The 24,222-nt window shown below is 43.0% G+C and overlaps 1 protein-coding gene across 20 annotated transcripts in view; it reads left to right on the top strand.

Moving 5' to 3' along the window:
* The first annotated feature begins 4,586 nt into the window (after window positions 1–4,586).
* The window catches only part of ARPP21 (cAMP regulated phosphoprotein 21), a 193,436-nt gene continuing 173,800 nt past the window's right edge, over window positions 4,587–24,222 (top strand). For 8 of the 20 annotated variants that reach the window (XM_042888349.1, XM_042888347.1, XM_042888357.1 and 5 more), the window contains exon 1: window positions 11,806–11,968. The gene's annotated coding sequence lies outside the window, so the exon portion shown is untranslated. Of the gene's footprint in view, window positions 4,604–11,803; window positions 11,969–24,222 lie in introns of those variants that run through there. The other 12 variants (XM_042888340.1, XM_042888344.1, XM_042888342.1 and 9 more) reach the window with 4 other exon arrangements.

The raw sequence follows: 24,222 nt of genomic DNA, 5'->3' as shown, positions 1-24,222 counted from the left end.
TTTGGTGACAGTGGATAATTGCTGTTGTTGTGACAATGTGCTGGATAGGAGAACGTATTATCTTTATATGTTTTCTGTTTTCATGGCAAATAGTACTGATGCTCTGGCATTTTCCATTTTTGTTGAGATCTGATGTGAAACTGAAGGCTCTAAATGTTCATGCGTAGTGGATTTATGAATTATCGTTCTGAGCTTGCAGCTCTTTTATTACCTTTGCAAGTCTGGACTGTGACTGACTGCCCATTCCTTTTTCTCTCCAGTAGATGGATGGCTATGTGATCAGGGACCAAGCTAAAAGCAACGGCACTGATTTTATTTTCACATTAGCATAACTCAGCTGACTACAGCCAACATGAATTTTACTGATATTAATATCAGTGAAGAAATGATCAAAATGTATCTGTATGCAGGGGTATTTTACTTATTTCTTCCATGGCCCCTTTCTCTGTATCACTTTTTTTTTTTTTTTAGTGTAGTGTAAGCAGTTGTTATAAATTCTTGCTATCTCTAAAGAAAGCATGTAGCCAGGGAAGATGCTGCTTTTTTTTTTTTTAATTCTGTACAAAGTGGTGGTGATATTTACTTATGTTAGATTTGTAATGAACATCAGTTTTGATCTGTTTGTGTGGATTTGGGATGCTGCTCAAACGTTCATACTCAAAGCATTAAAACTCTCTGTAACCTATTGCAGCTGAGGTCAGAGCTACAACTACTGAGATAAAGGGTAAAAATTGGTGAATGGGCATGGACAGGGAAAAGACAGAAAATGATTTTTTTTTTTAATTTAAAAAAAAAAAAGCAAACCTCGACAATCTGTATTCACATAATTGGATCCATCCAGTGGTATGTCCTTATTTTTTTCCTGACTCCTACATTTACCTGGCAGTTCAACCACTGAAGGCATTTTGGCCTGGTGCTTGGTGCCTTGTGAACCCTGTTCAGAGTAACTTGGGCTGTAACCCTGGCCTTGCAGCCAGGCTGCTGGCTCACCTGAAGAGCATTCTGCTGCCTCTGGCCATTCCTGTTTGTTGTGCTGGGCAGCTTATGGGGCAGAACTAGCATATGGAAGCCTGGATCTGAGTCCAGGAGTGTTGATCTGCTTGAGGGCAGGAGGGCTCCACAGAGGAATCCAGATGGGCTGTATTGATGGACCACATCCACTTCTGTGATATTCAGCAAGACAAAATGCCAGGTGCTGCACTTGGGGCACGACAACCCCAGGTAGCAATACAGGCTTGGGGAAGGGAGGCTGGAAAGCTGACCAGCCGAAAGGCCCTGGGACTGCTGGTCACCAGCCAGCTGAATGTGAGCCAGCAGGGTGCCCAGGTGGTCAACAGGACCAGGGAAATTATTATCCTTTTGTACTTGGTATTGGTGAGGCCACACCTTGAGTGCTGTGTTCAGTTTGGGCCCCTCACTAAAAGAAGCGCTTGAGCTGCTGGAACGCATTCAGGGAAGAGCAAGGAAAGTGGTGAAGGGACAGGAAAACAAGAGCTGTGAGGAGCGGCTGAGGGAACTTAAATCTGCAAGAGGCTGAGGAGAGGCATCATCATTCTCTACAGCTATCTGACATGAGGCTGCAGCCACGTGTATGTTAGTCTCTTTTCTCAGGTGACAAGTGATAGAATGTGAGGCAATGGCCTCAGGTTGCACGAGGAGAGGCTTAGATTGGATATCTGGAATAATATCTTCATGGAAGAGATAGTCAGGCCTTGGAATGTGCTGCCCATGAAGGGGGTGAAGTCCCCATCTCCAGAGATGATTATGAGAGGTGTGGATGTGGTGCTTAGAGTCATGGATTAGCTGTGGAATAGTAGTGTTGATTGTAGCAATGATTGGACTGATTGATCTTATGGGTCTTTTCTAACAGAATTGATTCTATAATACTATGAAATATGAATCTGTAATGAATCCATAATGATGGGCAAGGACTTCTAACGTGGGAAGTTGGAAGGTGTGTTGACTGTGAGAGGATCCTTATGAGACCCTGCATCCATAACCCTCCTGTGCCATGGAACTAGAAATTGGGAACACTTCTCATTTCTGAGTTGGCAGTCAGCAGTGCCAAGATGAAGTGACACTGTCCACACCTAAAAAACATTCTGATTTTTGTTCCCTCCTCATTCATCTTTGTTTTAGGGGCACTTTATTTTAAATTGATTTTGTTATTAGTGGATCTGCTCAGAGGCAGTGCACCTGTTACATATATTGAGAAACTGACTCTAGACTTCAGCAGGAGCAAGTGACAGTGTTTTAAATTAAACTGTCCTCACTGCAACTATCTTTCTTCTTTCCTTTATCTCCCCACCCAGCCATAAATAACCAGGCAGCAGAAGGCAGGTAGTGTTATAAATTGTCAGGCTACACAATTGCATCATGTTCCGCATTCTGTTCTTCTTCTTCGTTATCATCCATTTTAAGCTAGAAGTTCATGCATTTGTGGCTCTACCGTGAGAGGGTGTCAAATAAATTGGTATGTGGCAATTATTAAAGAATACAAATATATAAAAATGCATTGATAATGCTCAGCAACCCAAAAAAAACTTTTTACTAATGAGACAGTGGTGCTTTGTTACTGTCATTTAAAGACCAAGAGGAGTGAAGTGTAACGTGAGCAAGAGTGGGTGTTTCTCATATCATCTCATTTAAAAAGATGAGTGCTGGTTTCATTTGCTGTAGTGGCCCATGATCTATTAGCCCTGTTTCCCTTATACAGTAGGTGTTCTTCTAATAAAGGTCTTGCTTGAGCTCTCGAAGGTCTGTATATCATCTGTCCGGTATCTTCAGGGTGGTTCTACTGCACTGTTGTAGGCAGGAACGGCAATGAGAAATAGACCTCCTGCTATCCAAAGTGTTCAGCCAGAAAGGCATGGCACAGCATCTGCTGGGAAACTGGGGTATCTGACATGCACTCAATCTTTGGCTGACCCCATCTTTCTTTTGGGGTTGTCCTCCTGTTCCACTTTTTATCTTGGCGTTTCAGCCCACCTTAGTCTCCTTCATTCCCCCTACATAGGTGTTCTGCTGTATTTCCAGAGGCTCTGTAGGAAACATAACCTGTTTTGCATTGTTACATTCTTAGACATGGCTTTGTTTAATGTACGTAGATCAGATTTGAGTTGCATAAACATGCCCACCTTGGTACCAACAGCTTGTTTCCTACATCAGGGCTGGGAAGTGAGCATGACTTCCCAGAAAACTGCTTCCCATGCCACTCCAGGCTGCCATAAGCGTGTGAAAAGGATAATCCAAACTCCTTTTTGACAGCATTCGTTTCGCCCAGGAGACAAATAACAGAACAGCATACACAGTGCAGTTACCTAAATGATTACTATCACTAAAAATGTGCATATCCCAAGGCCAAAGTGTATACTTTGTCTGCTTTCTACCTGTACCTAACACAAAAACGAGTTCTGTGAACGATTCACAACTTTCTCGGAAGAAAGAGAGAGCAGCAACTATCCTGTCAGAAAATTTTCCACTCTTCTACTGTCCAGAATATCTCTGGCAACTTTAATTCATGTCTCAAGAAGTATAAGAAGACAAAAATGTATTTGCCCTGAGCTGTCGTGTTCCCTAATGCACCAAATGCACACATGAGCTAGCTTGTAGGTGAAGGGGACTTAAGCAGGGCATGGGGAGTGGGTGGGCTTTTTGGTGTTTGTTCATTTTCTTTTAATCACTAGCAACTTCTAAAATGTCTAGTCATGCTGGGCAACCAGATCTTCTTAATCATGCTGCCTGTTTCCTAGTAGAATTGTCTGACTGTTTTCCATTTTGGATAACCTGACATTTTACAGAGCCCCACGGACCATACGTACCCTGTTAACGGTTTTATACCTGCTCTCCTCTCCGACAGCCACTGAAGTTTAGACAGACAGAGGTGTTTTGCATATACAGTGATGGCACGGCATGATCCACGATCTTGTTTTAACAAACCAGACTGTCTTGCCAGATGGGTTTCTACTGCTGGCAGCCGACAATGAAACACTTGTTTTGTCTGATTTTTTGACTCCAGGGATGGAGAACAAAAGTGGTGTCACTGAAAGTAGACTGACCTCAGACAAATTGCTTCCACTTATTGTTTTTCTAATAGTCTGTAGGATTATGTTTTTGATAGTGAATTTTTTTGCATATACTTTTTGCAAACTCAAAAATTCAGAAGAAAAATAAATCTGCTTCTACGGTTTGGAGCCAAGCTTTCAAGCTATCTTTCACACACTGCACTTTTTGTGCAGTGCCAATCTCAAAATACTATACAGAGTTGTTGAGAAAGAAAGCTGCAATATAGTGCTGCTACTCTGCAAACTAATGACATCCGAGAGGCAGCATGATCATCTTTATATTTCCTCCTTTTTCTTATGATTTCAGAGCTGAAATCACAGCCTTCAGAAGTGACTTTTACAGAAACAGCCATTTGGAAAGCTAGCTTTTGCAGGAGGAAGTCAATGAGCTTATTATATTTGTGCTGCCTACTTCTACGAAAATAAAGAACTATTTAAATAGACGCTCTCACCCCATGTAAGGAATCATTGGCCATGGGGCATGAATACCAGGATGACGGCAATGATGTATTCTGGGATGGAGACTAATCAGCAGTTGAGTATGTGTTTGCCCTGTTCCATGTTACTCTTGTTAGTTAAGCTGACTAGTAACAGATACAGATGGGAGCAGAGGAAGGATTTGTTAATGGCTATAACAGTTCAGTCCATGAATAAAAATGCTAAAGAATGAGCACTGTGAATTGGGGAAACTCTATACTATGCAAATACATGTGTATGTTTTTTCAAGGGAGGCAAAGATGTCTTATTATAAAACTGGAGGTAGTCATGCTAATGAGTGGGAGATGATTGCAATAGAGCAGAAATAGGGATCAAAGTCAGTAATAATCTTAGTTTGCTCTTGCTTGCTTAAAAGTAGGAAGCATTTTTAGATGGGAACTTGTTGTTACCATGTGAGTTGGCCACTACAAGGTCTGCTAAGGGTGTATCTGGCAGCATCATAGGACAAAACTCACAAATAATTTGGGGGTACAAAGGGAGCCATGAGTAAAATATAACTGTGGCTTGCCCAGCTGGTAATGCTGCCTGGTAGTTGCTCTCTTCCCTGTATTGTGAAGACATTTTCAGTGCAGCTGGAAATGCTGTTGCTAACCAACACGCGAATGTGAACACTGAGAATACAAAACCACTGACATTTTTAAAGAGGAAATGTGAAGGCTTTTCATCTGGAAGATATTTGTACTTGCTAATAGCTTCCGACAGCAATAAATATGTGAGTAGTATCATTTCATATATGAGAGGTTGAAAATCTGAAAGGATTCCTTCGATTATGAATTATGTGTTTTTAGGGTTCCTGGCAGCGAGGAGGTCTATCCCAGGCTGACTTGCCATCCAGAGGAGCTTTTCAGTTCCATGCAGATATTTCTTTTCTCCTGGTTAGAAATGAGCAAAATAATTACAAATATTGGAAGCGGTTATATTTCAGGAGAATAGATCTTGCTTATTGAGGGATCGCTGTACAAGCCGTAATGATGCATCCAGTGAAGCATCCTTAATAAGTTCCTGATGCTCTGCTCCATTTGTGCCAGATGGTGGCTGGGCATGGGAGGTGAAAGTTGCCCTTCAAAGCTGGATCTGTAGCAGCTTGCAGTTCACTTGCATGCCCTGTAGTGCTTCACAGGGCCTGTCTCTACAGGGGAACTGAATTCAGGCTACTGGCTGGTCCTCAGTGGCACGACTCCCCTTGTGACTTAGGGAAACTCGCTCTATGTTACCAAATGAGGAATGAAGACAGATTATTGCAGTATGTGGATGCCTGAAGAGCAAATGGAGAGAGATGTGTTTCTTTTTATGGTGTTGTTTTCAAGTCCACTTTCTTTTAAGAAGAGACAGAACAGTCTCAAGGTTCCCCTAAATCATCCTTTAAATCATCCAAACGTGTCTTTCTGAGAGTTAACTAGGATTGAACTAGGTTTGGCTTGAAGTCTTTTTGTTTCCTCATTCAGAGTAGCTTCTTTTTGAATATGTTTCTTTGTGTGAAGCAGAGCAGTGTATATGTAGAAGCAAACAGAACCTAGATGAATGTAGTCATACTACAGCAATTCAATCCTGTTTTCTGTTAGATATATTTCAGATGCACATATGCTGTTTAACCTCCATAATTGGAGTCAAGTCCAAGCTAGATCTGAGATAATTCCATAATGCCCAATGGACTGAGAAGCATCACTGCCTTTCTTCAGATGCAAACCTCATCACCCTGTAAGGTGACTGCAGGACCAGGTGATATCCCATTAGCCCCAGGGAAAAGGTCCGTGCATGGCTATCCTCGTCCTGCCACTGCGAGTTTCTCTTCCTTTGACCCCTTGGCTTTATTGGCAGTTTATATTGTTCAAGTGTGGAGGCCATTGGGCACCTCCACATCAAGGCAATGCACTGAGCTCATATGCCACCCTTCTGCTTCCATGCTCCTTCTGCCATTTCTTCTTCTCTGAGCTGGCACAATTTATCACCCCCACCTCAGCTCATTAGAACTTCTTAATTCTTCCTCTTCCTTCAGTTAGGCTGGTTACAACATTCAACGGCATTTTTAGGCACCTGTCTAAAGCAGAGCTACCATCTGATTGTTTTTGACTTTATTTTTCTTATTTTCATGAGTAGTCTTTTCTGCTTGGAGTGAAAACAAGCTGTGCTTGAGCACTGCTTCAGGTCTCTAAAAATAAAAGTTGGCTTTCAGAGTACACACACTCCCTCTCCCTCTGCTTCTCCCTCTCCCTTCCCTCTCTCTGCTCACTTCTTTCTGCTAGAAAATAGACGGGAGGGCTTTCTTGGCAGCTACCGGAGATGGATCTTAAGTGGTACACAAGTGCACACATAGCAATTTGGCACACAGCAGGGGCTGGGGGTGGGAGGCATTTTGGATTTGTCAGCTCATCGGTACAGCTAGATTCTTGTCAAACAGCAGAAGTTTCACAAGTCCCTGGTGGCTTAGATCGCAATTGGTAATGCTGAATCAGTCTGGAAAAGCAAAGAAGTCAGGCCGTAGGACCACTTCTTCCTCCGTACTCCATCACAATTTGCTAACAGGGTTACATTCTGGTGTTTTTATGTCAACACCCATTCTCGTTCTTGTCTTGTGTGCCTCAGTTTTATGTCAGTTTTGTCATCTATTTTCTGCCTGTGTCTTCATTTCCCTGCATTCACATTTCAGCAGTTGTACTAGTTGTGGTTCTATTATATTAACTGCTGGGAAATTTTAGACCTTATTATGGCCAGCATGTACTTTTGTCTGAGAGAATTTTTGGCAAGCATAGAGGTTTCCAAAAGGCAATATATACGTGCCGCAGTTAGATGTGCTGCTCCAGAACTGTAACCAATACAGTGCTGAACCAGGAGTTGCCTTTGCCAATAATACTGCTGCCATTGAGGAAGCATCAGTAACCTGCCCCTTCCCCCCCAGAAAAAGCAACAAAAAACAACCCACAAAAATGAAGTGTATTGCATTCCTGGTCTAAGATTTGAAACTACTCTGCATAGCATGATATGAATTTCTACTGATGAGATGCTTTTAAATGTCCTAAACTCCTTATCTGACTTAATTTTTTTCCCCTCTATTTGTGTATGACTCCTTTTTTTTTCAGGATTGCCAGCAGAAAGCATTAGAGCTTTTTACCTCTTTGCTGTTTGGGAGTTGTGCTTTCATCTGCTGGTAAAATATCCAGTGTAGTTATGAAAATGTTTGACTTTCTTTCATGACTTACTTTCATTCATGCTCTGTACATTTCTGTAAGATATGTCAGTAGCAGACCATTCTGACCATGAGATTAGGTTCCTGTCTTGACCTTTGCTGTTGTAGAAGATGTTGAATCCTAATGAAGGGAACGCAGGGATTCTAATAGATTAATGTATTTTGTATATTCACAACCACTGTCTCCAGTGCAGTACGGTGAGAGGATGCTCCTCTAGCAGTAGGTTCTGCAATGTCCTTAGCAGTTATTTTAGAAACTATTAAGCCAATCTCTCATGTAAAGATCAGCCAGGAATTAATTTTATGATAACCTGATGATCAATCCAGCCTTCCCCAGAGTGATACAGATAGCATAATTATAGGCTTCTGTATCAATGGAGTCAGAATGTTTTGGAAATCGCACCTCTGGACTTGAGCAGTTCAGAGGAGTTACTGCTCAGGCTCATCACTCTCAGCACAGCCCTACACTTCACATACGTTCTGTGCATCCAACAGCAAAGTGGTTGGGTCGTTGTTTTTCAGATGAACTGATGCACTTAGGAAAATAAAACAAACATTTCATGAGTATTATTAACCAGAGATGAGAATAGATCTGTTTATATCAAAATATTGAAATTTCTGTTTAGTCAGTTAAAGGGTGGATAACAGAGTTTGAAAATAAACCTCTGGCTTCCCATTTAAGGCATTCTGCCAAGTTGAAGTCCAGTTTCTGATATACATGACTTATTCCCCTGTACGTACTGACTAGCTTGAGTTTTGCTTTTGTCTCGTTCATAAGAATTTATCTATTCTACTAAAAATAGCAAGAGTTTGCAAACATCAACTTCAGATCAAGCTGTTGCCGTAGCATAGGGCTTTATGCTGGGTTCAAGCGCCTTCAAAAAGGGGAGGGAGCATGGTTTCTTTCCCTATGCTGTGTCGCAGATCTAAACACCGAGAGTTCTGGTAAAAGGAAAAAGAAGAGAGATACAAGATACAGGGTAAATTGGCCCCATCTTCAGTGTAAACTACTGACCTGGATATTTACAAAACCACAGAATCATGGGGGTTGGAAGGGACCTCTGGAGGTCATCTAGTTCAACCCTGCTGCTAAAGCAGGTTCCCCAGAGTAGGTTGTTTAGTGCTACTGGGTCGAAGTACAATTGAGTATACCCAATTACAGGTATTTGGAAAAATACATGAAAACTTGAGGCACTTCCATGGTGATACAAAAGTCAACTGCGGCTTTTGAATGCCTAAATCTTGTGGATTTGATCTGATCTATTTTTGTTCTCTTGTATCCTTGGCTGCAGGTTTCAAAGTGGAATAGTACAGAGGTTGGAGGGGCTAGATCGAAAAATACTTTTACTCTCATATTTATAATACTGTTTCTTGTGATAGCATAATTCAGGCTAGGCTGACGACATCAGAGGAGGCCATACGTTCCCTAGAAAATCTGTGATACTATTCAAAAGGAAAAATCAAAATGTGTGTGAGAAAATTCAACAGTAGGATAAAATCTCTTGAGGGAATTACATGCAGGTATATCTATAGGAGCAGGTCCAACTTTAGCCTCATGCCAGAGCCTGTGTAGCTTGTTTCATATTGTAGGAGCTTGCCCAGCATTGAGTGATGATACCAGCTGTGCTCAGGTTCTTAAATTACAGAGAGATGGTGGCTGTAAGGGGACAGGCTGTGCCTGCAGGAATGGTTGGCTTGCTGATAAAACCAAGAGCAGAGGAATGGCAGCTGAGGCTGAAAAGTAAAGAAGTAGTTTCCTGAATCTCTCTGTTATTTATTAGTAATCTGGAGAATATAACTTTGCATGTAATTTTTTTGTTCTGATGTGATTACCTTCTGATGACATATAGTGACAAATAGCCCCATATACAATATAAGTGCAAAGGAGGACAGCTAAATCCCAATGCATCCAAAGGTGAGGCAGTGCCTTACCTTCACTCAAGCTTTGCATCTAGCTTCTGTCTGCACTTGGTCTTAAATGTTTGTGATGGGAAGTCTAGCTAAGGTCGTACTAAAACATTTCCTGAAATGGATATGCAACCCGTGCCTCAGCAGCAAGCATCCTTCATTAAGCTGATGTCTGATGCTTTCTTCTTTTAAGGAAAGCTGTAATTTTCTTCCTCAGTCAGCTTCATGCCTTTGCAGGAAACTGAATAAAGCAAGGAAAAATCAAAGATATTTGTTTATATAGGTGGCTACCCATGGCTACTTAACATACTGTGTCACATCAGGACAAATCAGGCTTCCTACGTTCCACTTTGATATATACTACAAGGGTTGTAATAAGTCAATTTGAATCCACATTCCTTAAGAGAAATGTTCCTTTCTCTGGTAGGCTGGATTATGTAGCTCTCATCACCTGACATCTCTGAAAGGCTGTAAAATACAACGAGAATGTTTGTAAGTTGCCAATAATGCCATTTGAAAGATTTAAATACTAAATATGTTTTGCTGATTTGCTCTAAAGATAGATGTTCCGGCAAAATGAAAACATTTTTTTTAAGCTGAATGACTCAAATGGTTAGTCAGGGTAGAGAATAATTGGCTATTGCAGGCTGGTGAGCCCATAGAGATTCAGTTGGATAAACAAACAATAGAGCTAGTGGGGAAGAAGAGAACCTGCCCAAATCCTGGCCTGATCTCTGTACAGCTATCAAAAGAGAGATTTGGCTGTGCAAATTAATCAATTTTCTTTTCCCTAGGGATCAAAGGGGTTACTCAGAGGATGCAAGGGGGATGTAGGGATTCATCTTTGTCACATTTTCTCTCTAATTTAGCTGCCTAGGGAGCCTCCCTCATTTTGCAGAAGTGGAAGCATCCAGTTTAATTTCATCTTTTCTCAGGCTGCAGTAGCTTGCTTCCTCAGAAGCCAGGGTCCATCTCCATTTATTCTTGGTGTTTATCCCTTTAATTCTCCTACAGTTTCACAAGTGCTTCTGGTATATTTTGTAATTTTAGCTTATAATCACATTTTTCAAAGAGGCACCATCTGGTTCCTGACATGGCTTAAAATAACAATCCAACTAACACGAACCCTGCAGCAATGCTTTGCGCCCTTCCAAACCCAGTGTGAGAGTGTCCCCACCTATATTTCTTCACAAATGCTCCACTGTCACGTCCCGTCCCTTCTGATGGATCTCACAGAAAGCGGGGCCTTTTACCTCTTTCATCTTAAACTGAGCCGTTTCAGGCAGTCAAAATGGATGCGTTTTTTTAAAAAAAAAAAAGCAAAAAAAGCTTGCAGCCAGGACAGCAGAGGATCTGCTGTGAACTGCTCAGTTGGAGACTTGGAGCTGGAGCTCACGTTTGTATTTCAGCTGCCCTCTGGTGCTTAGCACTGCGGCAGTACACGCCATCATCGTGGCCTCTGTGCTCGGAGATCCCTGCAACGGAGCAGCGGTAACCAAGCACCACAACAATTCCTTTAAAGAGAGAAAAGTGGCCCAGTGCTGTGAGTGCTTTATTCTAAGCAGGGTATGTTAACACTGCAGGTTATGTGGGGTGGGAAGTTTTCTTGGTTTTGACTAGTTACAGCGTTGGCTCTTGTGCCCTCACTCTGCATGCTAAGTGCCATGTGTCCTCGTGCTTTCTTAGTGGCCCTGAGGGATGCCTGCCATTGGGTAGCACGATGGTGTAGGCCAGTTTTGCCTGCTGGAGGACCAGAGATCCTTAGTGCAGGGATAGCAGGTACTGATGTACCCTCCTTTGTTCGTGGCCGGCTGTTTTGGGACCCTGAAACAACCACTGGAGAGAAGTTTTATCTGAGGTGATAAACGGGACGGGACCATGCAGGGCTCTGGGAATTCTATCCACTTCCTCCAGCTGATGGGGCCGCAGCACTTCACTCCTTTTCACTTTCCCTTTAACTAGAGGCAGAGCAGGACAGTTATTTCCCTAAGGGCTGCTCGGTGGCCATATCATGCTCCTTCCTGGCTAATATTAGCCACGCAGCTGATTGTCACGGTTCGTGCCCTGCGACAGGTGCAGCAGGGCCACGGTGCTGGAATCCAGCCCGGCCCAGCGCCGCCGTTGGCAGCGGCCTTCCCATTATATCAGGAAGGGCTGTATCCCGTCGCCACCATGCCCCAGCCCCCCCGGCTCGCCTCAGCTGTCTGCGGGACGTGGAGCCAGACAGAGGGTGCCCTGGAAGAAGCAGAGCTGTTGGTCTGAGGTGCCGAAAGCCGGCCAGTCTGGATGCGACCGCTGCTGCGTGGTGGACAGGGTAAGAAGGCCTCAGCACAGCCTTGCTGCTCACGGGGGGTGGGGGATCAACTGCAAAAAAAAAAACAAAAAAAACAGTCAAAAACTCAGCTATCAGCACTGCTGTTGAGCAGATAGGGGTTGTGTTTGCTCGTGTGTCGGTCCTGGTTTCTTCTCAGCGCAGCAAAACACCAGCACTTTGTTTTTTGCGTTAATTTTAATTGGCGTTCTCTAATTTTAGAATGCTCCTGTGCAAAATTACTTTCAATTCCAGTGGTGATTAGATGACGATGACGTGTTTTAATAATAAACATGGGAGAGATACAGAAAAAGAAATCAAATATGCTGACTGCACTTGTGGGAAGGGAGGTGAGAAGTGCTGCTGCTCCAAACTGAAAGTATCAGATTTGCCTGCTCAGGGCTCTGAGAGTTTCATGTATCCTTTGTTTTCTTTTTGAAACAGCAATAGCTTCTTTTGGTAAGAACAGCAAAATGTTGTGGTGTTTATTGAGCATAAAGTTTGGAGAGGAGGAGGGAAGTGCCTCACAGGGCACTCTGCTCTCTGCTGTGGTTATGTGACCCACTCCCCAACCACGGGGAGAGGCAGGGCAGGCAGGCACACCAGAGGAGTTCTGCTCTAAAATGCTGACCAAGGCACAAGATTGGCTACTGCAGTGTTCCTAGACAGCTAGATTGATGCTTAACACACTGGCACCAGGGGGAACCGCTCTCTTGGCTTTCGTAGACTTTGGATCAGCGCTGTCCTCACTATTTCCATCTATAGGTGAAATTATTTTCTGGGAAGCTGTGGAATGAGTAAGCACTTGCTAGACCAAAAAAACACAGCACAGAATTGATGGGAAAGGTCCTGCCTCACAAGCGTCGGGTGTCTCTAAGGCACAGTTTAGGTCTGAGTTTCTTTCTAGGAGATGTTTTTGCCTGAGACCATAAAATTAAGAGCATGATCTTTATAAGACAGAAGGAAACTGTCTTATCTCAGTGCCACTCGCTACAGTTGTGTGTTGTGCCTGAAAGCACATAGAGGCTCTCCGTTGCACGCAGGAATTTCTCTGGGGTCTGTGGATTCTTCCTGGCACTACCTCTGACTGAGGACACAGCGCTACTGTAACTCTACTACTGTCCTGCTGCTCGTCACCTCTCATAGCCGGTGCTGGGCTAGGGACCTGACATGGTGGTTTGGCAATGAGGACACTATGTAAACTATGGTAATCCCATACATCTCTTATGCTCTGACTCATGTTTTCAGCCAAGCCATTCTCTGGCATCCTGTCTGCTTCACAGTGCCAGTTCAGCCTGGTTTCTGTTCCCATACTTTATGAAGCAGAATTTGCTGCACTTCAAAACAGAGGAAATGCAGGAGCTGCTGGGAAGGATTGGGTCATGGCTAAGTGCTGGTGTTGTGGTGATAGGAGACATGCTGGAAGCACAGAGAAAATACATGGCTGTCTCCTTTTGAAAGTCATGTATTTGCAGCTTCTAAAGTGTCTCTCCAAGCAGCTTGCAGAGAGGTCATTTGCAAGTTTGATGCCATCTTTTAAATGCAGTTTGTAAGTGGATTTCATAGCCAGTAAGGTCCCAAAGGAGAGCAGCAGTCTGGGTCCCTGCAGAGCTGGCTCTATTGCCTTACAAATTGTCTTGTATCCAGCTAGAGAAGAACAGGTGAGCTACATGGATCTCCAGTAGTGCCAGAGGCACAGATCAGAAAATCCCAAAGACAGGGAGCGTGGTATTTTGTTTGTGGTTCTTTTTGTTTGATTTGTTTCTTTTCTTGTTTGCATTTTTTTTTTTTTCCTAACCATTATGGGCAAATGCTCGGAGTTGCAGAAGTTTGAGAAAAGTGCATCTCCTATTCTGCATGTCACTGATCTTGGGATACAAGTTAGAGGACATATCCAAATAAGTTTTACAGTTGACCTGTCATAAGGTCATGCAGTCATTGCTTTACCTGCATGATTCTTTTATTATTATTATTTTATTAAAATTATGTATCAGTTTCATAAGAAATAGACATTATGTTTATGTGCTTCTGCATCACATTAGGTAGTACGTTATTCTCGTAATTTACCCTGCCATCATAATCTAGTAATTTCTTGGGTATTTAGCTTGTAATATCACTGCAACATAATGAGAAAATCCAATTACATTTCTAAGCAGCACAGGAATCCCCTCTGATACTGTAAACACATTACTTGGTCAAGTTATTTTAATATGCTGATAAGGAAATAGAGTAATATATTATAATAACATGCATATTAAGGTACTGAAGAAGACAATTCCTTTTGCTTCATCAGCTATTACAAACATCTGCTATATAAAATCTAGGCCATGGGAACATATACATGTGTGCATTTGAGAATATGACTTGTATAACAGAACAGCGTGGGCTAAGTACTCATGAAGTCAGCCTTCTTAGGATCCTGAACTGCTGCTGCTGAGGCTGGTAATAGCCAGCCAGCAAGCAAGATACCCCTCTGTCATATATTGACAATCCTGCACATCCTCCTTTCCCTTTCTGACACAGAAAATCTGATGATGGTCTGTCTGCTCTTCACCAGAGTCCAGAGATATAGAGCAAGGGAGAAAGGCTGTTTGGCAGGGAGGCTGGAAAGAGAAGACTGGGACAGATTTTCCACCAGATGCTCCCCAGAGCAAAGGCAATTTCCAGACAAGTTTATTTACAGCTACAGTTGTGTATTATTTGCAAACTCACACCTCCTGAAAAGCAAAAGAGGGAGGGAAAATTACTGGGAACAGAAAAAAGAATGCATGAACAATCTTTCTGGCTATAGAGGGACTCTAGCTGGTTATGTGACCCATCCTTTGGGGAGGTCTGAGGAGGGCATACCCACCTGGAACTGACTCTGCTGAGCCTGTGCACCCTTTTCTTGTCTCATTTGTTATGAATAGCCTTCATCAGCAAGCCAGGACTATGGTAACATGTTCTCAGTATGACTGATTACCTTTAAATAGCTTTGTCTTGAATATAGTGAGATCTACCTAATGTTGGGTGTTCCAAGCAAGTTCAGACATCTGTCCCTTGCTGCTACAGTGATCATGATGACTGCACCTATGCTTACACGTCCACTTCTTCCCACAGCAGTTAAGAAAGGTTAAATAAAGGTCTATGTAAGCCAGCCTTTGGGCTAAAGGTGTCATCAGTGCATGTGCATGGAGGGGAGGACGGGAAGGTAGTCTGGCTCTTACCAGGGAAAGAAAAATCCATCTGCGACATATATTTATTTAAGGAATGAGGAGGTGATGTGTTTACAAAACAGACAGGTTGACACTTCCTACATTAAAGCAGTGTTGGTGGGGAAGGCTCATAAAGAAGGTTCCCCTTTGAACTCCTTAAATATGGCTTGGCAACTCCAAGCAAGCCACACGGTAATGGAAGAATAAGAGGGGAAGCAGCAGCAGGGCCCAGCACCTGCACCTGCAAATCCCTGCACAGTGCAAAGGCCCAGAGCTGGAGCAGGGCAGGTGACTACCAGTGATGGATGATGTTGAGATCTCACAGAGAAATGATATAATAAATGGTTGGTCTGACACAGTAGAAAATGTTTGGATAGAAGTGACAGGTAATAAATAAGCTCATGTTGCTATAGATTCTCGAGGCTGTGCTGTTGCAAAAATGCTTTCTGATTTTCTTTAAGGGAAAGAGGCAGGGGTTCATAGTGGGCAGGCATGAAGAAACTGTTTGCTGCATGCAGTTGGTGTAATCTAAGGCAGAACCAGACCCAAGTCAAGTATTCCTGCAGCTGTAGGTTCTCAGTTGTCACAGCTAAGGTTACAAAACAACTTCCCTTGTGTCTTGTCTAATGTCACCGTGTAGAGCTGAGGTTCCACTCTTGTATTTGTGTCTATAACACTTTCTTTTCTTGCACTTGTTATCAGGGCTGCCACGAAGATGGGGACAATCAGACAGTTTGCCTCAGGCATGGACACATTGTATGTGATGCATCAAGGGCCACAGGCTCAACTTCTGCACTTGGGTTTCAAAATGTTTCTATGTACCATTTTCCATAGAAATCAAATTTGATTTTTATTTCTTTTTTCACATTTCTGTATTATTATTTTTTTAATTTGAATACATTAAATAGACCTCTGTTGCTGCTGCTGCAATGGTAAGTTTGGTGGGTCTTCCAGATTAGTTTTTGCTGGATAAGTATATTATTGTTTGGCTGCATCATTACAAAATTTATGAAGACTTGGATTAAGAAATCCGTTAATTGATTTAGTTATTTGGAAGGGATTGCTCAGGAAGCAGATTAGCATAACAGTTCTTGACTTTAAGAAAAAAAACCAACACAAAGGAGTGGCTATATTTCTAGGATTTTGTAGTAGCCACAATCTCCTAAAATCAGTTAAAAAAAAAAAAAAAAAAAAAAAAAAGCCCTCTTTATTTTCATGATAAATACTGAAATAATGCATAAAATATTCCACAGTTGTTTTGTTTTATACAACACATGAGCAGGTTAGTACACAGTCAAGGAACGAGGCTGCTAAAATTATCTGCATAGCTTCGGTGTTTAAGTACAACGTGACTTAGTGTATTTTCTGCAGGTCTCACTCTGTGTAATGACAGCTATCCAGTATTGATGAATAAATCAGAGGCCAGAGGAGGACATAATGATCCCTTCCAGAAGGGGTGCTGGTGCCTGCAATAGGACTAAAAGGACAATCCAAGAGAGTTAACATTTAAAAAGCCATCATTGAAGTTAAATGGCACAGTGCATGAGGTTTCATGCATTTGTATCAGAGTTTTTGAACCTGTCATTTCAGAAAATTTGTAATTTCTAGTACACCTGATTTCATATCTTCTATTTTCTTAGCCATGGTAAGGGTTTCTGGGACTTGGCAGGGGGGGGGATTATTTTGGAGCAGGCTTGTCGTGACCTATCATTTGATTTACAGTACTGGGCAAAGACCCAACAGTTACTACACAGATCCAATGAGTTTCAGCATTTAGAAAGCAAGATCTGAAAACAAAGATTTTTTTTTCCTGAACCTGTCTCGTAACTACAGTAGCTTGATGTGACTGGATATTTTTTTGCTACTTCCTTTGCTTTTGCAGTACGCTAAGCCTATGCTAACTGGATTTTAGGATTACTTGCTGTTCAGCACAGTATTGGCGTCATAGGATTATAATGAGAGACTTTTCAACCGCTGGAATATACAATATTAAATCCTGCACTATACTTTCTGTAGTATTGCATTATGTTCCCCACTCATTAATCTGTTGGCCTGTAAGCCCTGTGTTTCTTACTATCAGATAACTGTTTTGTTACAGATAACCCTAATGGGGCTAAATGTTGTTGATTTTATATGTGAGGAAAGAAAGGAGCTGAAGGAAATGCGTGTAGGGAAAGTAGGTAATTATATATGCAATGTATAGTTCCAAAATCAAGTTTATGTTAAGTATTTATTTGAGAGGTAAAGTAAATTTCCCTTGAAGATGAATAGCTACTAGCATTGGTTCAATCTGTTTTGCTATTGTTCTTTTTGTTTGTAGATTTGACCTGCCTTGCAGACTAGCTGTGAATATGGTTATCCTTAATTTACAGATAAGTGATCCTGGGTGATACAATTTGTTGGAGATCATAGAAAAAAATTTAAGAGGGGAACACCACGTCTGCTGCCACCCATGCTGTGTTCTCTTTGACTTTCCAAATAACCTTTTTTACAGCCACCCATTAGTGGCCATGAAGGAGGGTCGATACAGAGGGGCTTAGGAAAGTGCTGCTCCCGCAGCAGGCTGCAAGCAGCACACACATATGTGGCATAGAATTTCAACCCTATTGCTGTCTTTTTGCTGACAGCGCAGTAACAAAACAACACCACGCTATTCCCAAAGCTGCATGGACGTTACTAATGCCAATGAATAAGTAAAGCTTATCTGTTATGACATGAAATACTTGTATATTATGCACAGACTTGTGTATAATGCAAGATCTGATGCTGTTAAATAAGGAAATCTCTTCTTGTTTTCTTTTCGCTCAAGAAAAAAATGCACAGAGGATGAAAAAATCCTTGTGACAGTGGTGAGAGCAGGACACAAGGCCAAGAGCTCCAGGCCCCAAGTGGGTGAGGCAAAGAAACAGCCGTGAGGAGTGGTGTTGGCTTTGGCATGGCCCAGGCAATGCGGTGATAGCTCTAAGATCCTTAGTGTGTTTGACTTCCAAAGGGAGGGGAATTGGAGCACAGATTACTTTTTTAGAACTTGTATCTAAGGAAAACTGTGCTAGAAGAACGTTGCCAGGAAAGCTTACTTTGTGGAGGTTTGAGCAGCTTTCTTGGCTGTGTTTGGGTACAGGAGAGAGGAGCTCTCAATGTGGATTTCTCTGCCTTGCTCTCACTCCTCCTCACAAAATCTTCTGCATCACAAAGTGTCTTCACAGAATGGCACAGCAGAGACAGGGTTGGTTTTGGTGGCGGGTTATGGGATGTTTTCCAAGCAGAGATTGCATGAGCTACACCATCCTGAGTAAACACTCTTATGTCTGGCCCCTGGAAAGGGAGATAAAACAGTCTTAAACGACCAGTTTTGTTGACAAATAACTCAGTTTGTGATACATGAGAGATCTGGTGCTTTTTGCTGAGAGAAAACAGATCTGTGCCATAGTAAAAGCAGGTAACTCACTGCATGGAAAAAAAAGTCAGAAATCAGAAAATGCCTTGTGAAAAGTGTTCGAAGGCAGTGTGGGCTGATACCATTGGTGTCTTGCTTGTTTCATTCTAAGCCACCAGCTGTGGTCAGAGGCATCCCTGCACCACGCAGATTCAGGGCTATCAGCTTCACTCTTCGTCCCAGATTGTCTCATTGTGAGGAGGTAGGAGACTAAAGGATCATCTAGCTTAGATCTTGCTTAGGATCCAGGCAAGCAGCAGGGCTACTGGAGAAGAAACAGGACATAAGTACAAATAGCCCTCTCCATGCCACAGCTCCTCACTTTAGGGCGCTTAGAGGTGTAGGGACTTCCTGAATAGTGTGGCATCCCAACCACCGTGTTTGTTAGACGTGTCCCTCATGAATTTGCTTTCAGGTTTATTTTATACTTTTGGCCCTCTATACCACTCCGTGGCAGTGAGTCACAATTGAATTATACCTTGTGCCAACAGGTTCAGTGCTGCGTTGGAACCAGCAATTAGTACTTGCAGTGGTGATGCATCGAGACATTTTCCATGTGAAATGTACTTTTCATCAGCACTACCCCGTGAGGGGAGCTGCCTGTTGAAGCTTGCAGGAGATAGCAGTTCCAAGGGGGAAGGGGCCAGTGCCAGCTGATGAGCAGCACCACAGTGAGAGATAGTGAGGCACTGTCAGCGTGGGGCTGCTTGCTTTGTACTACTTGGCACAAGAACAATTACAAAATTCACGTTGCTTGCTGAACCCCAACTGCTTATTTGATTCACTGTGGTCATGGAAACACCTGACCTATTTACACCTTGAGCAGAACGATAGGTGATTGGTGGAGGTGGGGTGGGAAGAGGTAGGACGCATTGAATTTGGATTTTAGAGACATTTAAATAAAGCAATATACGTGCATACGTGCTAGTGATGCACAGTGAGAGGACACTGGTCTGAGCAGGCCATGGCTTCTGTCTCAGCTCAGCTACAGCTCTGCAGGTTCCCTGAGCAATCATGATTTGCCCGGAGCCAACGTTCCATATATGTAAAATAACATTCACTTCTCGCCCAACATTTCCAAAGGCTTGTCACTGGCTTTCTCAGGTCTTAGGGGAATTCAGCCTTCTGTCACTTTGACAGTGTGCTATGTCATGCTCTCTCTGCAACATCCATCTCTGAACAGGCTTCTATTCAGAGAAACCTGCTTGCTGTAACTGGGAAGGAACAGGAAAGTGTCATTCTGCATCTGAGCTGCCCATGCACCTTATGACTCTGTGGTACTACTTGTCTGTCTCCCAGTGCAGCCAAGAACATGGGAATGAGCAACATAAAGTCGTTTGAAAATAGCATGGCTTGCAGGTTGTGAGAGGTGATCCTCTCCCTCTACTCTGCCCTAGTGAGAGCTCATCTGGAATACTGTGTCCAGTTCTGGGCCTCCCAGTGCAAAAAAGGAGAGCTCCTTGAGAGTCCAATCTCATGTATGAGGAAAGGCTGAGTAAATTGGGTCTGTTCAGCCTGGGGAAAAGAAGGCTGTGAGGGTATCTGATCAGTGTTTACAAATATCTAAAGTGCAGGAGGCAATTGGACAAGGCCAGACTCTTTTCGGTGTGTAGTGACAGAACAAGGAGCAATGGCTTAAACTCGAACGTAGGAAAGTTCCACACCAATATGTGGAAGAATTTGTTTACAGTGTGGGTGACAGAGCACAGGAATAGACTGCCCAGTGAGCTTGTGGAGTCTATGGAGATATTAAAGACCCATCTGGATGTATGCCTGTGCAACCTCCTGTAGGAAGCCTGCTTCAGCAGGAGGCTGCACTTGATCTCCAGAGGTCCCTTCCAACCCCTGCAATTCTGTGATTCTGTTTGGCCACATTGATTGGAGCAGGAGATGTCATGTAATTGCAGCTCAGGCTCTTGCTTAAGGTTCCCATGGCAGAATAATGCTGTGTAAATCAGTGGAATCTGAGTGGGGCAGATGTCAGACTGAGTTTTGATACTCCTTGCCTTCGTCAGGCCAGCACAGAATATAGCTGACCTTCTGAGGACACGTATTAATATAAAAGGGCAAATTAAGTAATGGCAGTTACCTTAAATGGAACCCTGGCTGAAGGAAGAAGAGATCTGCTGGAGAGAGGAAGATATTAAAGTCTAGATATAAAGAACTCTGCAGGTACAAGATAATCACGTATTAAGAATGAAAGGAGCTTCAAGACTTTAATGATCTGTTGGGAAATCTTGAGGAAGAAAGGATGATTGCATTCAGTATTAGTGAGAGAGAATCTTTAATATCCCCAAAGCATCTGATTAATAACCACAGCATCAGACCTCAGGAATGCATATCTGGTAGCTCTTAAAGATAAAAGCTCCCTCTCTGTATGCTTAAAAAAATATTTTTTTGATTGCATTTTTCAGAACCATTCATGTTCTGGCCGGTAACAGTTTTTATCCTAAGAGTAAGGGTTGACTGAAGAACAAACTGTGCAAATTCTGTTCTCAAACACCAAAACTAGAGAGAAAATACCATCTGTCTCCTCTCCAGCCTACTCTCCCTGGTCCCGCCAATGCCTTCTAGTGGAAAAACAGTTAAGCTAGTCAGGAAGCTACTAACATGGCCAACAGCAACGGAGTGTAACATAATGGTCTGTGTGTGCAGAAGGACTGCTGCCTCTCCCCAAAGAGGCAGGTGTAAGTCCTGGTCCCGGCAGCTCAGGCAGGGTGCTCCCACTGTCGTGATGCTGGGAGCTTGGTGGGATGCCTCTACCACAGCAAAGGCTTTCAGGTGGCATTCCTGAGAGCTTCCCCCTCACCCTGCTACAGCAATCAGATTGATGGAGTTTTGACAGCAGCTGTGACTCAATCCAGGAAGAAATCCACTTGAGTGCTCATTAACACTTCAGCGTCATTTACATTTTTCCCAGTCAGGTGGATATTTTGTCATGACAGGGTGCAGGCTGTTTCTTTTGCCCGCACAAACATCGTTTCTACCTGGAAGCTCCTGCCAGAAGCTTTACATCTGGCTGACTTCTGTTTCTGACTTCTTTATTTCCTCTTCCTCATCCTAAGTGACTGTCTGGGTTTTGGAGACTAGTTACACAACGCTGCCTTCTCCCTCCTCCAGCGTTGCTGAGTGTGTTTCAGGGCCGTGGAGGAGGAGAGGCTGACGTGCTGAGCTACCTTTGCCCATCCACTTGTGACTGGGGTGTAATAAGTACAGTTCTCAGCAGAGACTGCTGAGAATTTTCTGCCAAATTGAATTTTTCATAAACTGATTATTGCAAAGTGCTCTTGGCTGAGGAGAGTTTAACACCTTTCTAACACAGCGCAGCGAAAAAGAGAGTTACTGAAATAATAATCCCCTTCTGGATCCTTGGCCAGGATTTTGGATTTGCTAAGAAACTGCTTCCACCCCCATTCTCTCACCCCTTAGTAAGCCCACTGAAGGTTTTTAAGCAGGCATTATTGGTTATTATTGGTGCAGGCATAGGGAGAGTTGTTCTCTGCTGGTGTAAAGCAGCCTACCTCCATTGATTTCAGTGCACTGAGTTGCTTTAGTACTGTGTGGGTGATCATATGATTCAGAGGCAGCCGATAATGTTGACAGCAATCTACCCTCGATAACTTAATCTCAGCATTTTAATCCAAAGACAGCTATGTAGCCAAGGGAAGGAGCTGACTGAGCTACTCAGTTTATCTCAGAATTTCTGCTTTGTGTTTTCTACTTGCAAAATAATCATCCTGAGCATTTTTGAGATAATAGTCTGTTCATTCCTAACTCCACGTCAGTGGCTTGTCAAACAGGTAGGTGAATTTGGCTACTTAAAATGTGATGTTATCTTTGGTGCCTGACTGCAACCAATTGCAGAAGACAAAGAATAAAGTCCCACCTGCAGGTGAATGCTGTCGCTGGAGTCTCCAGAATATATTTATCTTGCATGAATGTCTGCAGAGGGGTGAACAGAGAACAGGTTGCAGCTGAACCAGAGCTGCTATTTGCAATTGGCCCAAATCACATTTTGAGCTCAAAAAATACTTACCCAAAGCGTTATTTTGGATGAACCATATCTCTTCAGTTTAGCTACTTCAGGTACTGAGTGCCCACTCAGCTTCTGTAGAGGACCTGGTTCATGGTGGCACTTTGGTGGGAAATCCAGCTGGATATTCCAGGGGTGGGCAGGGATCCCATGGCGCAGACCTGACAGAACAGGTGCCAGAAGTGAGCGGTGCTTTTAAAAATTAAATGAATTCATCATTCTAAAAGCCATGCCCCTCAGATCACCTTTCCAGCTCCTAGCTTTGAGCAAATAGTACCTTCAGCACAGCAACAGGGGGAGAGCGTGTCCTTATTTGTTATTGTATTTCCTTTCTCTTTTCTTAATATTTGTGTCGTTTAAAATATGACGGGGCTTCACACACGTTGGTGGCACAGATCCAAGAGAAAGCCCACGCTCTGCCAAAGGGGAGACGTTTAGGAAAGTGCCAAGCAACAGAACAAAGGCACAGTGTGCCTCCAGCTCACTGCCACCGAGATGCTATGAAATAATCCGTACATTGCACAGGACACATATGGACGATGTGGTCACAGTTTAAAGCTATGCCATCTGTCTGGGGAAAACTGAATGGTTTTGATCTGCTCCCAAAATGAAAACAGAAGCAGGAGTGCTGGGGCTTGGATTCTGCTGGGGGATGCAAACAAGCCTGGTGTTCCTGAGCATCCAGGAGAGCTGCTTCTGCTGGGAGAGGGCGGCTGGGCTGCTCCGAGGGGCAGGCAGGAGAACTGCTTCCACATTTGCAAGAATCATGAATTAATTAACATTGTGTGGATATTTATAATTCAAGTGTTTCTGCTGAGACTGAGCAACTTGAATCTTTCTGTGGGCCAAAAATTTACAAAAGCTAGGGAAAAAAATAGCATGAGGTCAAGAACTTTTTCTTTTCACTGCATGAAAGTGCCTTTTTGCTGTCCATTAGCATCCATTTTGAAATGAAAAGCCATTTTGATTTGAAAAATGAACCTTTGTAATTAAAAGTGAATTTCGGTATGACGTTTTAACTGATGTGGGATGTTCAGTGAAAGTGACCTAAAACCAGTGCCAAACCCTTTCAAGAAATCCTTCATTGAGTACCTTCAGCCAGCTCTTAGTGCGTGGGAGTTTTCTACACCAGTAGGAGTTCTGCCCTTAAGCCAGAAAATGCACATCATGAAAACCTGTCCTTTTAGTCAGATAATTCATAAATATTAAGGGTAGTTGTTTGATGTGATCAACGAGATAAAAAATCACTTCGTGGTAGGATAGGAACAACGACAGCTATGAGTGCACTATGGTTAAGTGCCCAAAACCTTTGACAATATATATATATATATATTTCTATTTAATTAGCTAAGGAGGAGAGGAAGGAAGTTTGACAGTTTCATTAAAAAAAGAAATGAAAAAACGCCTTCATGTCTTTAAAAAACGTAAGCTCCTCCTAAGCAGCCATGGTGGCCAAAAATAACGAAGCCTTGATTGCTTTGCTGCAACAAGAACGTCTGTCTGCAATGTAGCTCTAGAGAGCTGAGAATCTTGTTCTTTTCCTGGGAGACGAGCGAGGAAGAATGATGGCACATTTCAGTCCCTGCTGTAGGTC

This window comes from Lagopus leucura, unplaced genomic scaffold, assembly GCF_019238085.1.
Source record: "Lagopus leucura isolate 7727_CA_CO unplaced genomic scaffold, USGS_WTPT01 Super-Scaffold_100157, whole genome shotgun sequence".
In the NCBI taxonomy this organism is placed as follows: Eukaryota; Metazoa; Chordata; class Aves; order Galliformes; family Phasianidae; genus Lagopus; species Lagopus leucura.
The sequence above is the reverse complement of the archived record's forward strand: the minus strand, read 5'-3'. Positions and strand labels throughout refer to the sequence as shown.